Source organism: Pieris brassicae, chromosome 7 (assembly GCF_905147105.1).
Source record: "Pieris brassicae chromosome 7, ilPieBrab1.1, whole genome shotgun sequence".
In the NCBI taxonomy this organism is placed as follows: Eukaryota; Metazoa; Arthropoda; class Insecta; order Lepidoptera; family Pieridae; genus Pieris; species Pieris brassicae.
In genome coordinates this window covers 5,558,444-5,572,075 of record NC_059671.1, presented here as the reverse complement: position 1 = coordinate 5,572,075, position 13,632 = coordinate 5,558,444, and the positions used below count along the sequence as shown (strand labels likewise).

The 13,632-nt window shown below is 34.1% G+C and overlaps 1 protein-coding gene and 1 long non-coding RNA gene across 6 annotated transcripts in view; both read right to left on the bottom strand.

The window, feature by feature from the left end:
* Nucleotides 1-13,632, bottom strand: part of LOC123712300 (peripheral plasma membrane protein CASK) — a 205,970-nt gene that overhangs the window by 146,284 nt on the left and 46,054 nt on the right. The window lies entirely within an intron of this gene.
* Nucleotides 3,159-5,781, bottom strand: LOC123712304. Its single transcript, XR_006754066.1, has 2 exons — nucleotides 5,497-5,781; nucleotides 3,159-3,314 (listed from the first exon to the last, which is right to left on the bottom strand). It is a non-coding gene; the product is annotated as an uncharacterized LOC123712304 (long non-coding RNA).

The window sequence follows — 13,632 nt, the reverse complement described above, 5'->3', positions numbered from 1 at the left end:
TCTATGTGTGATATTAGACGAAAATTTTAAAGTGTTATTTGTTGACCAAAACCTAATTATTTTCTGTAAGTATAGATATTTAACAATAATAACCTGATAAAAATATGGAAATATGTGTTATTAGCTTTCTTTTAAAGAACAGCAAATGGGCAGGCTCTTACTCTATGAAGGCTCGCGAGTTGGCGAGTTGTCGACCTTTTAAGAATCGGTAAGCTACTTCGTCTTCTACAAATGTCCACATTGAATCCAAAACATTAAAAGACTAACGTGGCCAAAGCACTCAAAACGTTTCCCACACAAATTAAATTTTCGTTCAACATTTTAAAGCTACAACGTCGTTTGAATACTTTCGTGCTCGTAAATGATTGTACCGACCGCTTCGTGGCCACACGTTAATGAGACTGAAAGTGGGTCAGGTCCTTGGGCGGATTCATTAGCAACTAGCTGATGCCTGCAACTTCGTCCGTGCAATTAGGATAAAAAGCGTGTGTGACACTCGTAGTCACAGTTTCATATTAGTATTCATACTACTTGAATGTTTGTCCCAGGGGTTAGTGAATTAATTATTAATTCCGTTCAAAGGGTAAGGCCCTCTAGGTAATTTACCTAAGAGCAATACAATTAGTAAGACGCAAAACTGTTTAATAGGCAAATAAGCCTGCGGGCTAGCCTATGGATAGCCATTTAATTATGGCGTTGCTGCGCTTTAAGGGAGGAATATTTTCTCTTCTTAAACAATTTGAGGTCGTATCTCTCAGGTAAGTACCTCCATGCGGGTACCTCCGCAAATTTCTTTTGCGGAGGTACCCGCATGCCGAGGTGCCTAACGAAGCAGACTGTGGTCGACTTCCTGCCATTAGGGTGATGCGAATGAACATTATATATTTCTATTTCTACAACACATTAATTTGTCATTAAGAGAGTTAAGCATTGCAAAAAGATATTTTTAATAAAATTCTACACTAAAAAGCCTTATCTATTTTAAACAAAAATATCAACGTTATTTAGTATCAAATACATCATGGGACCAGCTAGGCCCATAACATGGCCGTCACATTAACAACATAAGATAAATATAGAAATAGGTATGCATTAATTGAGATTATATATATATATATATTTATATTTATATATATATATATAAATATAAATAAATATATTATATATCTCAATTATATAATATATTTTATTTATAATAATAAAATATATTATATAATTGAGATTATATATATATATATATATATAATCTCAATTTATATAATTTATATCAAAGTTTATATATATATATAAACTTTATGTATAAACAGCACAGCGTAACTAAATAAACACCGTTCTTTTTTTCTTCTAATAAAACCAATCGTTTTCCTGCGGCAAAGCCGAGCGCAAAAAAATTTCTCTGGCATTTTGGCGCAAAAATAAGGAATTTAGTATTCGCGAGCGCGGTAACGGCTTAAAAAGGAATAAGAAAATGTGATTTTCGAGGCGTGAACAAATCAACCAAATGGAGTGTGAGGCTTGCCTTGTGATGCCTTTAATTAATTTCGAAGAACCTGAAGCCACGCACGAATCTAACACTGTGATTGCATTCATTAATATTTTGGCACGTCTGTTCCGTTGTTGAGTTTCGTTCATAACAATCCTTTGATTATGTTTGCAGTGTAAATACAGCTTTATATTCTTATTCTTGTAGCAATATTGAGTTTTGCTACAGATAATTTAAAAACAGAAATGAAACTAGATAACTAAGTAACTCTTGTAAGGAGTATACATGCTACAGACGGTGAAAGGCCTCGCTGTTAATCGCCTGCGTCCGGAAGCGAGATGTGGTGTTTTAGTAGGTAGGGTACAGTGTCGAAATCCCGCATAAGATTCAGCCGCGAATGGTATGTAAAGTCACAGACATAAAAAGGGGATACACCTACAGGATAAGCGCTTGTATTTCTGTGGGTTAGTGGTTAAGGCTCATGGAGTATTGTACGAATTGATGAGGCGTTGAAGTTAAGAATAAAATTCGTTTTAAAGAACGTATAACGCTTTGGAATTACGATTTATTGAAAACCTATCATAACGATCTATTGATTTACTAAGACATGCGAGATTTGTTGCCTAAAGCAAGATAATGGGCTGTTGACACATTAAAAATAAAGAAATTATTTTAAGTAATCCAAAAAGATTCTTATACTTACTTATAATTATTTACATAATTTAAAATTTTTAATAATAATACATAGCTTCAATCCGTTTAAAAAGTGTTTTCTTAATGTGTAAAAGTTATGTTAACAAAAGACAATACTATGCGAAAAGATTCTATTTATATTTTTATTTTATATAAACTCCATGCTTTTTCCGTTTATAAATTAAATTGTCTACAGTAAGTAGGACAAATCGGTACTCTATTGCAGTCTCACTCTCAACCCGTTATCAATTAAAGGCCGTTTAATTATTACATACACAAGCGTAAAACATTTTGGTCCTTCGAGCCGGATATATGCCAGCGATCAATAGCAAAATATCTAAATAGCCAAATATTTCACAACTGTGAACCAAAATACCACAAAGCCCGAGTGATAACTCATTCAAAATGATAGCCTAGAATTTCATTAAGATCTAAATTACATCCAGAACTTCGCTTTATGCGCTTAAAATACGTTATATATTACACAACACCAAAGACAAACGAAGAGCAGTGCAGTATTTGCAGAGCATAAGATACGTCACAAAGGACAGTGTAATCAGATCGCTAATCCTGAGAATGCAGCAGCTGTATCCCAAGATATTCTTAATATATATATATATCAATATATGCCCGGTAATCGTTACTAGTGGTAAAGCAGTAATGCGCAATTAAAATACGGTATTGTAAATTTTGAAGCATAATTTTTATTTACTGATCTTGATAAGTGTATATTGAATCACCTAGATGAATAAATTATTTTTCGATTTGATTTTTCGTTTCATTGTTAAATCTACATATGAGTTCAATGTATGATCCTGTGAATTTTAATGTCTTTGTCTAAGAGAAAACCTTTTTTTTATTAAATACTTTTTTATATTAATTATTAACATATAAGACATTTAAAAAAATGTTGATCAAATACGTCTTGCCTTTTCACAGTGTATGTAACATGAGGCTTGCGATGTAAATCTATTCTCATTACCTCCGCACCCAGAATACATCATTGGCATACACTTTCTTCTCACTACGTCAAAGAACCACACATAAAACATGCCCTCACAGGGCCCTTTCGATGGCACTTGATAGCAATAGTAGGGCATGTTCTTTAAACTAGACGGAAATGGGCCATTGTCAGCTCCTAAAATTAAAATAATTCTGGATTTAGACAATTTACGGAAATGTATTGTTTGATGTTTAGAGTTCTATAAACAACAAAGTAGAAGGCAAAGAGAAGTAGGCACAGCTGTGTAAGTAATTTATTTATTCTTAATGTTTGGTGTGTGTCACACTAGCAGTTACTTATGAAACAAATGAAAACGATTGCTATTTTATAATTGATTTGATTTTTAAGTAAATGTACATACAGATATAACAGACGTTTTATGTATTTATTAATTAAACAACACACAGAATTTCAGATTGATATTAGAAAAGTGCTCTAAGCCAAAACAATAAATACATTTATTAAGTATAAGAAAATCCATTTTATAGACATTCTAAGTAATTAAATGTATTGACTCAAGCTAATTTAGACTTTTGACTGCAATTTTCAAGATTTCCTTATAAATTCTCCCGTTTTATGAATAAGATTTCATGAGACGCTCTGATTTTTCATTTTTATTAAAATAACTTTTTAACAATGGTGAATAATGAAAAATGTTATTCCTTTCCTTCGAGGAGATTGTCTGCAACAGCCGTTTTTGGTAAATTATCATCCTTTATCATTCATATTTATTTTTCTGTCTACCAAAATTTCATATATATTCGATAGAAACATTCACAAAAAGTCCGCAATTTTTCTCATAATAACTTATATATTTATGTTGTAAACCTACAGCTAACAGAAATTATATATAGCAAAAAATATACTAAAAATTAGCCAAAGATGGAAAGCATAACTTATACAAATAGGTTCAAACATTTATGTAAGGAAAAAAAATTAAAAACATTTAACTAAATTAAACCTAATTGTAACATACGAATGTTAGTGTGAAAGTAGGTATGTACTTATTGCAATTAAACTAATTACATACATATACCGCTCCTGATGTAGAACTCTATTTCAGCAGACTGAGATTAAAGATTATGTATGTCAAATAAACAATATTTAAGATAAGCTTATGTAATATATTGTTACGAAGACGAGTCGACTGCATGTTTCTAGATTTTTCCACTAGTTAGAGAACTTTTCAGCAAGCTGTAATATGATTTCTGACCGTTTCAGGAGAGGGTCAATCACATATTAGAAAATTGTAATTTTCATGTTACCCTAGTTTTCAGGAAGCTGAAACCTTTTTTCAGTCGGTTTCAGAACATGTGTAGTCGAGTGGTGCAGTTTTCAGGAGACCCGTTTTCTGGCGTTTTCAGGCCTAGTTATACCCCTTTGATGAAGGAATATTCTAGACCGAACTTTCTAGGTGTGAGACAAGGACGAAATGATACGAGAGAGAGAGAGAGAGAAGATCAGAACTTTCTCGAAACTAGACGAGCACTCTAGAACGCCGTACGACAAGGACGGAGCAACGTGCGAAAGAGACAGAGTGCGAACGTTCTAGAATTGTGCAATCGCTACTCAGTAGCAAGCCCGCCTAGAAAGTTCTCGAATATTGTTTAGAATTATTCCCAGGGATATATAAGCGAGCCGAAACGCGACTAGTCACTTAGTTTTGAATGCGATAACAAGAGCGAAACACCGAAGCGATAAAGTGCGAATAAAGTGAATATAAGTGATAAAGTACTGTGTGAAGTGTGCATAAGTGAAGTAATTAGTGACTGTGTTTTTGTGTGCTATTAGTGCATTTCTGCAATTAATTTATGCCCATAAATTTCTCGTTGATTTATTAAGAAATAAACCTTTGAAGAAATCTACGGCATTTTCTATCCGATCCCCTAGCTCGTAACAATATCATCTTTTGTACTAGATACACGTGCGTAACACATACACATGTATTGCTAATAATAATGCGGAGCCGCCGTCTGTATATTAGATATTAATTTCGTTTACATCCTTACACGATTAAATTGAAACTACTTCCATATAGAGTGAAACAAATAGATGTCCATCTATAATTTCTATTATGAAGACAATTTGCTCATATTATTAGATTTTCCACGACTATATATCGACTCTTAAGGTATTGGGTCAAACATTTTGTATGGTCTGAATGTAATTTTTCCCATAAGTAAATCGTTAGAAATAAAAATAACCGTATTAGGGAGTTGCTACAGAAAATCAAATGTTATGCTTATCAAAATAATAATTTGTATTGCTATTTAGATTTTTAAAGTACGGAGGTAATACAACAAATCGATAAACTTACTGCCATACTTCACATAATTATACTCGCATTGAGATAAAACGACACAAAGGAATAATATCAAAGCCGTATAGATCGCCATATTGAAAGCAATATCTCCGCGCATCTCATATAATTGTACGTACCGCAATCAAACAGCGTTGCAGAAACAATCAATGTGATATTGGTGTGGCGTTTTATTACTTGCCTCTTTATGAATTTCTGATTAATTCCGCAGGAAAAGCGCTTAAATTATTTTCTTTAATGGAAAACTCAATTGGGAACGGTGGCTGTAATATTTAAACGTTATCGCTCTTCAACATGTACAGGTATTACCAATTATTCAAAATGAGCGTGTTTGAATTATCAATTTTAAAAACTCCGTAAAGTTTATTTGAGTTGATGTCGGCTCATTAGAGAACTTTCTAGAGGCGTTATTATTGACATAATTATCGTCGTCCAAACTTTCTGATTTTAAGTGATATCTCGTAATTATATGACTAGAAATACTTGTATAAAATTATATTCAAGTATCATGTTTTTGTATAATACGTTACGGTCCAAGACATTGAAGAACAAATATTTTATTCACTTACAAACCTTTTGCAATATTTTTTCCAGATGCAAGGTCACGGAAAGTAATTGTATATGAGACTGTTAATTAATGTATTCTCAAGAATCCTCAAAACAATTAAAAATCACTGTAGTATGCACGATCAACCTAACAAAACTACAATACTGTACTTAATAACAAATATTGCTTAATACTTCCTGAAATGTTGGCCTTAAAGTCATAAAATAAGTTTTTTTTAATTAGAAATGCTTACAATTTTACTTAATTTAATTAGACTATAAATTATCGATTACTCCAAAAAACGCTTAAGCTTTGTAAAGATTAAAGTAAAATTATGTAGCGTTGTTAATTACGTCTAAGTGGCGCCATTAAAGAGAATATAAAATTTTAATTAATTGTACCAATTATTAAGCTGGTACGAATAAAACTGTAGAAAAGCATAATTGCGGACACCGGTTAAAGGTTTTTATAATGAATTTGTTAAAGGTTTTTATAAATTTGTTTGGGACATATCTGGTCTTAAACATTTGGCGGTACAAGATATATATAATCATTTATGTGTAAATAATTTAATTAAGGAATAAATAAGGATTTTTTGTACAGAACTGGCCACATATTTGGCCACAAATTTGGCCACAATCCCAACTGAGTGTGAAGTGGCCTATTGGAAGGCACGCCTGACGAGGCTATGATTTCATCTTAATGATGTTTTATAATAGCATAAAAACAATTGTATTTTTCTTAATTTACCTTCCCACTAGTTTCTATAAAGTGCTGCCGTATAAGCCTATTTAACCGACGCCTAAATGAACAGATATTAAACATGGAAGGCCTGAAGTTCCACTCCTTTGCTGTTTACAAGAAACGACGATCAAAATCGTTAATATTAATAATGATTATAATAGTTGGTTAAATTAGCACCAGGCTTTATAAATACATATTGGAATGTACCGTTTCGTCTCTTTAAAAAAAACACAAATTCCCTTATCCTTTGATTCGAATTCCTTTAAAAGCAATTTGGATGAAATCGGCTTTGTCGTATTCATAGGGTAGGATTATTGAAAATGTTCTGAATTAATTCAGAAGCTAGTTCTCGTGACTTCCCTTTGAAGTGTTTTCAACATTGTCGTAACACATCCTTTTAGATTCGATATATGACGTCAGCTTGGACCAGATTTAGAGGCGACTTATTGGTATAATTATTATTAACACTATCCAGCACAGTTATGATATTTAGTCTATAGATTTAGTCTAGATATATAGTCTAAGTATATGATATTTGAAAAAAAAAACAATAAATATGCATTGATTATTTACAAATTTTAATGGTTGACTATAATAAAAAAAAGAATCAATTTGTCGATAAAAAGATACAAAGACACCCTTTTGTGTTGTGTTTGTTATTGTCAGGAGAAGGTTCTTATTAAAGAAAAAAATAAGAAATGTAGCGCGGAAATTAGAAAATTTAAGTATACTAAACCACCATATTAAGTTATCACTAAACAACAAAAGTAATGCTTCGGTCGGATTTATTATATTGATAATATACATATAAAATAATTACAGTGTGTACATCTATGTTTTTCACATCGCCTGTTCCCATGTCGGAAAACCAACAAAATTATTTATATAGGCGCCAGAAAAACAAACAAAGATTTTTTTAGTTAATTATACCAATTCAAAGTCAATATTCATAGTTAAGACAGGACAACGTCTGTCGGGACCGTTGGTATAAAATCTTTTGGCGCTTACTTTGTCACACATCGTCCGTCTCGTGTCATGTCATGTCATGTGTCATGTAATATACACAACCTAACCGTTTATGAGACCCGGACAAGGAATAGATATATTTCTGATGATTGAAGAAATTCCTCCTTGTATCAATCTTTTTTTCTAATTCAAAGATAAGTTGGCCTTCACGCCCACACCGCCTATGGGGGATCCCCTTCCACCCACCGAGCGACAACTAATTTTCTTATATTAATTGAAACAGCATCATTTTTAAATATTAAATTTAACAGTTCAATCAATGGCTATATCGTTATTATGGGACTTTAGGGGTTGATGTAAGTTGTGGTTAAACAACAGGTAAAGTTTTTCACGTGATAAGGATGTTGAAGGGATTCTTTAGAAAAATGGAATAATAAATCTGATTCAATATTTGAACATCAGCCACTCACATTACGTATACATTATGAAGTAAATATCATCAATCAAGCGCAGCTGTGGCGTGTGACGATGTTGTCACCATATTATTGGAACTTGCTAATATTTCTTAGCAGTGCCATGAAAAATGGCAGTTTTTATAGTAACCGCCGATATTTTTTTCATTTATCATGATTGCAAAAATATATTTTAGTAAGGTAATAACAGTAGTAAGCCTTTAATCTTAATTTACCTAAATTGTTCGAAATACATAATATCAATTTAATAATTTTTTATGAGGGTGATCCCAAATATTTTTTCTCGGCCGATCGTCACATTTATTAGTCGAGTCATAGTTGAGATTTACTCGGATTACGTTAGACACATTTTTACTTTGATATATACTTTTTGTTAATTATAATTGATAATAGTTACGTCCACTATTTAGAATTTTATAGTGAGTATTTTGTGCGTTTTTGAGAACTATCGTGAGGCACGGTATTAGCATCAGTCTAACCTCTCTTTGTTCCCAAACTAATAGAATTTCTCCTAATACGGCTGATAATATTGTGTGCCCTACTTCCTGGTAAGAAGATATTGTTACGAGGTATGTACTCAGGACTTATTATTCTAGTATAAGATTATGTATCGACGGCCACCAAACTATTTTCATTTCATTTCAAGTACTGCCTAATAAACCTAATTTATAAGTGAAAGTCTTCACTTATCATATGCACGCACAATTTTCGTCTTTTGTTTTATTCGCAATTCCTGTCCATAGTCTCATAAGTAACAAATATAATTATTTATAATATCATTTAAGATTTACTTTCCTTGATTCGTAAGTCAAAAATTATTTACTGACAGAAAGATTTGAAGTGATTCATATATTTTGGTCAAATCGTTAAATTTCGAAACGCTATATTAAAAAAATCGTTATTTATTTACTAAACATTTTAACTTACGCCCTACACAAAAAGCGGTTATATAACTTGATGGTGAAGAAGTTCATAAGATATCTTAATTCCAACCGCTATAAAGCGGAAACGACTTATTCAAATACAAATGAGCGTTCAATTTATTTTGTCCTTCTTGAGACGAATGTGCTTGATGATGCTCATTATAAAGTTCACAGCGCTGTTTCTTAATGGTTCAAGTAATATAAAGTGTGTTTCAATGTTCTTGCAATGATAAAACTTCATAGATAAATTCATAACAACTAAATTCTTGCAAAGACACGGACACCTAAGCAAATTTACGTACGATTTTACCAAGAGGTCACACACGTAATTGGGTTTTTACGTTGGTTTGGTGTTATTTTTATAACCACTTCTTATTTTTGGCCGTGTACAACCCAGCCATATTGAATAGCCAGAATTGACTTCACGTATGAATTTATACGATTATCAGCAAACAGGTGTCAAACAATTAAATTTATTTTAAGTAACTGAAATTAGTTTTGGAACATAAATTACCATAGGTATCCTAGGTTGATCCTAGTTAGATTTCATTTGAACATTGACCAACTGCTGACACGGTTCACGCGTGTTCCAAATATTATTAGCTGAAGAGTAATTTTTAATTATATTTTATTTGAATATTTATTGCTGAGACGATTCACGTGTGTCCCAAAAATATTAATAGCTGAAGGTGCGAAATACACCAACAGCTCACTAAAATAATATCACGAATGTGTGAATAGGTGTAAGTAGTATTTAAGATATTTTCTTTGAACAATAAATCAGATTTGAATATTGTTCTGTAGTATTCATTTCTCGCTTCCTCTCAAAGTGGCGAAGACTAGTTCAAGCCCTTAATTATGATGATGAGCCTGCCCGATAGCTTTGAGATAATCCCACCACCTCGAACCTCTGATCCTACCCGTAGGGCTCCGTCTGTTACCTTAGGTCTCTTGGTGCAGACATCCCGTACTTATTTATATAATCAATAGTTATGTGTTAGGGTACATCTGTAGGGCTTAGCGATCCGTAGGGTTGTTAGCTTCTTACATCTCACCCTATCATATTTTTAGTTAATTAGTGCAGTTTGCTCATACATACATTACATATACAATGCAGATATTCCTGACATTCAATACATATAAAGATTAAACACACATTTCACAGTCCACTAGCTAGCAAGCTGTAGATCCTGGTCCTGGCTCCACGGCGGGGAATCGAACCCCGGTCTCCAGAGTGACAGGCGGGGATACTGACCACTATACTACCGAGGATACTAAGTGTTTCCTTTTGTTTAGGAAAAGAGTTTATGTTTGCCCGAGCATAAAAATTTATGCTCACTTAGCATGTGGGAGGTCAAACTAAAAATATATTAGCGTCTTTCGTATAAAATAGAGATACTACATACAAATAGCAACCGTGATAAGTCATTAGTAACACCGTCATTTTGTGGAATTTAAATTGAGTTGAAATGTATTAATAGATTTGCGGCATTCATTTCACGAATTTCAGCCTTGGTGCTGTAACCGCGCTTAACAGTGAGTCCGTGAAGCGTAAAATAGATACGAATGGTAATGATCAATCATTAATTGAAACTGTTAGATTAATTTAACGTTAACTTTGTGGGTGTTAATTGTATTAACAAATAAACCGAATTTTATATCGGCAGTTATATGTTTCATATATTTGCGGTCCATGTTATGTACTAAATTCATAGTTATTTACGTCTATATACTCTTTTATTTATTAAAAATGAAGCATTCACTTCTTAATATAACAAACCTGAGCATGCGCTGCACAGTATTCGGGTGTAGGCTGTCTGAACGGGCTGTGCACAGGACAGGAGACTGGTTGCGCATGCTGCATATGGTGTCCATGAGCGTGATGGGAGTGCACATGATGCGTGTGGCCCGCATGTGGATGCGCGAGGTGGCGATGCGGCATGCGCGGCGCGTGCCGTGCGCATAGGTGAGTCGCGCTGCCATGGTGCTCGGCCAGCGACAGCGTCGAGCAGGACGGCCGCCAGAAACCCCCCTCCTCCATTTCAGGCCCGGGGGGGCATCGCGCTGCGCCACAGCACGCGCAGCGCCGCGCACACGTCAGCGCATGCCGCCGCGCCTCGTGCGGGCACCAATCCTCTCGCTCGCGCCCCGACACCCTTTCCGCTGAAGGTCACCGGTGCTTAGCGTCTCCGACGCGATCGCCACCAAACGCGCATCGTATCGATCTTCACACAATATTTAGGTCTTTCACTTTTCACTACACTTTACAAAACTTTGTCACAAAATTCACATAACTTAATACCTACATCAACGTCGATCGATCTCTTCGAATGAGGTTTCCGTCTCGGAAATAAGCTGAATACAGCCCAGTTAATTAACTTGTTGGAAATCTCAATGATAATTAAATAAGACGCATTATCTCAACGATGTATACATCTTCCAAGTAGGTTACACAAAACAAGCCACGGCCTTGTCCCGACAAAAGTAGGTCACATATTTAAGGCCACCATTTTACATTAAAGCTAGATAACAACTAAACTTGAAAGAAAATGTTCCCGTGGCCCGTAAGATCAGAAGAAACATAGGAATAATACATAAATGTACAAAAAATATAAACGTGAGATTCATAGAAATATATAGTCCTAACTTTGTGAATATTGTAACGGTTTTCTTAAGGAAAACCAAATCTCCGAGGTGTAGCAATTCTTGAATCGTAAAACGTTAAAAATTCATACCTTAGGTAAAGGTATCACGTATGCCAGTTACGGACAAAGCGTAACTCGTACTTCAGTGAGGTAAAAAAGGGATCTCACGTGTTTGAAAAGCAGTACAGTGGAATAATTGGGTAGTTGCAGAATTACAGCGCCGCAGTACGAGCCTAGACAGCGGTAAGCCACATTCAGTTTCGACAGCAGATGTTTGGCAGATGAATTCAATTTCGCATCTCTTGTTACGCCAGCAGAGCGAACAAAACAGGAAAGATAAACACGATCGAAATTTCAGTTCAATTGTGCTAATGTTGCTTGAATATCAATGAGAACGACGTCTTGTGCATGTCGAAGATGCAAAATTTATTGGAAACCGCCGGAGAGATTTCAACAAATCTTTGGAGGAATATTAAAGTAAAACAAAGAGCCGAAGAGCTTTCATTTTGATCATGTTAATGTGCAGATTGAAATGTGTTTAAATATCTTTTATACTGTCTTATATGGCTTTTTTCTGTTGTATAATATTAATTAACAAACTATATGTTGTCATGATTATGTAAATTAATCATTAATTCGAAAATTACCCTTGAACAACTACTGAATTTTGATTCAATTTGTGGCTGGTGAGTAAACATCAAGACGCGAAACTTTAAGCTAAGAAAGTTTACCGCATAAAAACAAGCAAACAAGATTAAATAATACAAACAGATGTTTTAAATTTCCCTGCGCCTGAAGCCGAAGAAGAATGGGTTATTGCGCCCTACATTAATTTCCCGAGAGGTCGCAAACATAAAATATTCAAGTCGTGCACTAAGGCAGTCGTTAAAGCACGTTTTAATTGGCGAACGGAAAAATTTAAGCCATGTCCTGAGCCGGCTTATCGACCGAGTTCGGCTATTATCCATTAACAAAGGTGAAGCTTTAACCCGTACAAGAGTTTTCATAATTAATTTTAATGTTCGTTTAATGCCATATAAAAACCTTCGGATACTGAATGCTTAATCATTTTGATATCAGAAGCCATGATTTTATCACATCAACTTTTTAATATAAATGCAAAATAGGCTTGTGGTCCGATTTTCAGCTGCGATTTAATTTACAAAAAAACAGAGCCACAATCGCTAACCGATACATATTTCGTGTACTTATAATTGAAATTCCAATGAAATCCGCGGTTATCGGTGATTTGAAACATATATTAAATATATTATATTGTAACTGACCAATGTCTGCTTTACCACATATGTTTTTAACACTAATAAGCAAAAACAAACTAAACAAGGGTCAAAAATAATAGTTAGCAGGTCTATATACTAACGGTCGTAGTTGTTTCTTGCTACAACTGCTACGCTCGCTACATTATCGTAGCTTAACAAATTAGGATAGCAATAAAAATAATGAGAATTAAAATCAACGATGAGTTAATAGTCGAGAAAGTTAAAAATGTAAATGGAGGAGATTAACGATACTGTTCTAAATTATGCAAATTGATTTCCAGACTGCCAACTCGGGGCAATTTCAATTAAAAAAAAACCCTCGAAATTTAGAATCCGCGATCATGAATATGAAAGAGCTGATTTGGAATCAGTGCCAGAACGTGAAACAAATAAGGTATACAGTACTGCTGCAGTCCAGAAATAGGTCAGTGGGTCATCAGTTCGGAATCCGACGTAGAATGAGATACTGCAGAGCTAAATGGATTTACATCAGCTGTTGTCGAACTCTTTTCGGATCTAACCTTCAGCTACCATATGTGCTTTGTCAATTGTTGT